General features: G+C 38.4%; 1 long non-coding RNA gene across 2 annotated transcripts in view; it reads left to right on the top strand.

The window, feature by feature from the left end:
* Positions 1-379: 379 nt before the first annotated feature.
* The window catches only part of LOC143143297 (uncharacterized), a 48,160-nt gene continuing 43,635 nt past the window's right edge, over positions 380-4,904 (top strand). For both annotated transcript variants that reach the window (XR_012991083.1, XR_012991082.1), the window contains exons 1-2: positions 380-768; positions 955-1,016. This is a non-coding gene — a long non-coding RNA (uncharacterized LOC143143297). The remainder of the gene's footprint in view (positions 769-954; positions 1,017-4,904) is intronic.

Below are 4,904 nucleotides of genomic sequence, written 5' to 3'. Positions count from 1 at the left end.
TTTCCTCGAGTTCACGAACTCTTCGTCACTGATTTCTAAGACGAACTGTCACAACGAGCAATGCGTAAACAAGGAACAGTCGAAAAGTTACGAACGCACCAAACGGTGTTTACTAATCCCACGGGCTTCGAAGTTTCTGGAACAAATTTCACTCCGATTGGTTCGTTGCGTGCACGATGAAAAGCAACGAAGAGGCATTCTTCTTCTTCATGGTCTCTCGACTTCGACGTCAAGGAGCAACGGCTGTCGAGAGTTTGTCAAGTTTACGAGACGAAAATGTTTCCAAGGCACACGCTACATCAAGTGTAGACGAGGCAGTTCTTCTGTCTGGTCTTGATTGTGACCATTCTCGATTTCCGATACTCGCCTTGATAGCCTGCCAATGTGTAGCGGGAATGTTAGAAAAAAATTGATTGACGTAAGTGGCGATAGCGTGACGGGAGAGGCGCCTCGGCAACAGGGTGTCGCAAAATAAACGAAAACTTGGACGTCGCGCGTTGCGTAGCGTCGCGTAGCGTCGCGTCGGTATCTCCGATCAAAATGGGAGGTGGGGCAGTCGCTTAAGCTTCGAGACCAGACATTACATTCGCTTCGCGGTGATGTTTACGTCCTCTTCTTCTAATATCTGGCTGCCTTTTCGACGTCGAGTCGACGGGTAGCCTTGATCTTGTTGGACGAACTTGGAGCGTTTGGTAACGTGGGGGCTTGGTGAAGATTTTTTGGCATTTCCAATACCATCTAAAGATGAAATAACAAAAATCATCTCTGGTAAGCTATATATATATACACTATCCGACCACTTATCTTTTTTTTTTCGATTAATACATTCTTAACGGAGCTGAAAATTATAATAATTTTACTTATAGAATTTTCCCTTGTTTTGATACCTGTTTGTACCGTCCGAGAATCTCACAAAGCTTAATTAGGATTATATACAGAATAAATACATTTCAGCTACACGAGTGAGGATAAAGGAGTAAGGTTTCATTGAGTGCTGAATTTCGGTAACTTCTAGGGTAAGTAATCGAGGGTAATTATTACTTGAGTAGTATAGACCACATTTCGTTCAAAAAGTTTGTACAAATATCGAGTAATCGGTGAGAAAGCTCGGTACAGTGGAGAAACTTCTCAGAGAATTGTTCTTGCATAGAAGACGCGAAGAAATAGTAATATCTAAAGAATTGAACGTTGCAATACGAAGTGCTATATGCACTTTGTATTTCGAAGGAAAATCAGGGTGAATGACAGCTGCCCAATTGCAAATACCGAAAACAACAATACACGTTGCCACTGTACGGTTCCAAACTGCGGGATCCTATGAATTCAAGAAACGATCTAACAGACCACGAATTACCACGAAAGCAAAAACAAGCACATCGTGTTATTAAACAAGAGAAATCGTAAGAAAGCTAGGCCAGAAATTTGTGCAGAATTAAATAGCACCTGGGATAATGCGGTGTCGTTGACTACGGTGAAAACACGTTTGAGAAATTGCAGCCTTATTTGAGCGAATCGTAGTGAAAAAACCATTAATTAGACTAATTAATAAAAAGAAATGTTCTCTACTTGTGAACATGGACATCCAAAGACTGGAATTGAAGTCCTCTGGGCCGACGAATCAAAGTTTGAAATATTTGATTCAAGACGACGTGTTTGTGTTCCCTGTACTGCTACAAAAAAAATGATGCCACCGTGTTTAGAACACGTAACAAAGCATGGTGGTGACTCGATTCAAGTTTGGGAATAATTTGTTCTTATAGACGGTACGTTGAAGAAGGAACGTTATTAATTCCGTCTGGACTACATCTAATCGCGCAAAGATTGTTGCTACAGCAGGATAACGATCCAAAACACACGTTCAAACTTCGAGGAGGGAATATTAAAAAATATGGAACGGCCAGCTCAATTATTGGATCTAAACCCTATTGAGTTGCTTCGAGATCACCTGGACGAAAAGATGAAACGACAGGTACCAAGGTCTAAACAAGAACTATGGGAAATGTTTCAGAGTGCTTGAAAACATGACTCAAACAACAACAAAATTAGACTTATTCTTCGATGAAGAGGCTTTTTAACGCTGTTTTTATATTATTGATACCAATAAAGATATCTTTTTTTGTATCATTTTTTGTATTATACTGCATCTATGATTAGACGTTAAGAAGCATGTAAATAATTCACCGATTGTTACTCTTGAATATTCGCGCGAGCAAGAATTACCTACGGTATCGTGAAACTCTACGATATTTCCTCGAGCAAACTCATCGAACAAGGATGGTTACAATTGTCGCGCGTTCCCGCTATCACGTTTCGCAGATACAAGGTTCGCGCGAGCGCATACTCGCGCCAAGAATTCGGTCGGTTTAAAGTCACGAACGCGGGCGACTTCCCACCGCCGAGCGACACGAGCTCACCGATGCGATCGAGCAACCACCGCGCACTAATCACTCAAAAATGCTGCTGGCTGGTCTTGGTTTGCTTTATCACGCGTTCCGCCCCACTCCGGTTCCTCGTTTCTCGTTGTTCCCGTTCCATTGCCACGGGAAACCGGACGAGCCCGATTCGGAATAAAAAGCGCTCGGACCACGTGTGGTGGTTCTCGAGACGCACGGTCTTTTCTTCCCCGTCTGGTTCCCCTTTTCTTAACTGGTTCACGGAATCCCGTCGAACGGGGCCCTTCGCAAACATTACGAAACACACGGTCCCGCTGAACCGGCCATCGTCCTAATTCGCGGTTAATTAAGACCGATCAAAGGCGGCTGGGACGCGTCCACCCGTTCTCGTCGGTTTATTGGCTCTGTAGCCGGACGACGTCGAGATGCTTCAGAGGCCGAGACAGCGTTCGTGTATCGTTCGAAATCAAAGGAAAAGCACTCTTAACACCAGATTTACCAAATAGTCAAAATAACTACTTTTACAAAGAAATTTACTTCGAATTTCATTGGCGTATTTTCTAACGTCTTTTTTGAAACATAAGGTCTTAAAGTCTTACGTAACGTAAGACTTTTTCTATTCCGAACGCACGATTCGTTTTATGTTACAAACTCCTTTGTTTTCACAACAATGAAAACATGGTAGTGTTCTTGCAGTCGGCATAGTTTTTCTGAAATGCATACGAGGTATACGTTAATGTATTAGAATATGCAGGTGATATTAGTGTCAAGCAAGAGCCAACTCAACCAAAGAATAGTGTAGTTAAAAATTCTAACATAAATACTTGGTCAGCTGGAATTTATCCGACTCCGAAATTGATTTTTCGATATATATTAATTTTTCTTTTTATATTGGAATTTTCTAGTCACTGCAATGAAAATGTATATTTATTTATGCGTTGTATTTGCTTCGGCAGTACGTATAATCGGTTGCTCGATAAGTTCTCTCGTTCGATAAGAAATGGAGCTATTGATGGTTCGTCGTTTTAGTTTTCTAAAGATGGTACAACTCTTTGATGAACATGTGTGAAGTTTTATGTAATAGATCGTTCAACAAGTTTTGTCGGTCGATAAATGTAGTAGTGTTGTATGATCAATGTATTATAGTACTGTTTAATAAGTTTCATCGAACGATAAAACTTATTAAACAACCTAGTAGTAACTAAAATCTGTCGATTTATTTATATATTTATAGCTGTTCAAAGTTGAAGTGTCATAATATGTTTTTACAATGGAAAAAATGATAAAATTGATCGAACAACCTAATACTATTGGAATTTTCTAGTTACCCTAGGGATCTCGTAAATATATATTTATATACCTTGCAAGTGGAAATAATTGAATTATGCGTACTTACTAGACCATTTTCACCTTATTTTGCGATAGAATGCGATATTCGTCTGTGAACATTCGTTTGTTATTTTTATGACATTACGAAACGAGTTTTCGACACGATATACGTATAGAAGTGTTCAAAATAATTATGTACAGAAAAAAATGTTTAATGAAAAAATGGATAAAATATGTATACATAAGTACTTATCAAAGTCACAACATGTAACGAATGTAACATCTACATGTAAGGTGGATTTTATTTCTCGACAATCGAATTTCTTTCGTCACATCCCTTAAAATTGTGTCATTGAACGAAAGAATAATCTGTGCAATATTTGAACTTAAACATTTTTTATTTTTGTAACTCGCCTTTTTCCATAACATATCTAGAACAATTGTTTCGTTGCACAAGAATATAAATAATTGATTTTTCTCCTCGTTTCTTGGTAGTACTCGATTACAATTCTGCCACAAGTTCAGCATTGTTTAAGTTATAATTAAAGTTACTCTCGTGTTTCCAAATATACGCACACTTTCAAACAATTTTTTCGAATCTTCGCAAATGAATAAATCACTCTATGAAAACAAACCACGTAGTTTTTTACATTTTCAGAACAAGTTGAATTTTTTATACGCTCCGTCTGTTGGTTTATTTTTGATTGCTTCCACCATTTGTAACATTGTTTCCATTCCTACAGGTTTCTGATGCTATATGGCTTGTTGTAAAGTTCAGATTATAATATCTAGTTTATTATAATATGCAGTGTAGTTTAGTAGTATAGTTTTCGTATATATAAGAATACAAAGTCCGAACAAACAAGTATATAGTGATATGTCTTGATGTGAACGACAACAGTGTCATGTGGTCTTCGTGACTCTGGACTTGAAACTTGACTAGAAAGAAAAACCAAAAGAAAAATAGTCAAATTGTTGACTGCCTAGCAGATGACCCTTCCGCGCCAATATGAAGACAGTCCTTAAAACTGACATCGACATCTGGACCTTAAGATCATAGTTGCATTCATTCCAACATGGCTATATCATCGTCAATTTGACAATATACGTACAATTTTCATAAAAATATAACAATATATATACAAGTTTTGTCGTGAAGCTCGGAACCATGCTTTTACATAA

This window comes from Ptiloglossa arizonensis, chromosome 2 (genome assembly GCF_051014685.1).
Source record: "Ptiloglossa arizonensis isolate GNS036 chromosome 2, iyPtiAriz1_principal, whole genome shotgun sequence".
In the NCBI taxonomy this organism is placed as follows: domain Eukaryota; kingdom Metazoa; phylum Arthropoda; class Insecta; order Hymenoptera; family Colletidae; genus Ptiloglossa; species Ptiloglossa arizonensis.
This window is presented reverse-complemented; position numbering and strand designations above follow the sequence as displayed.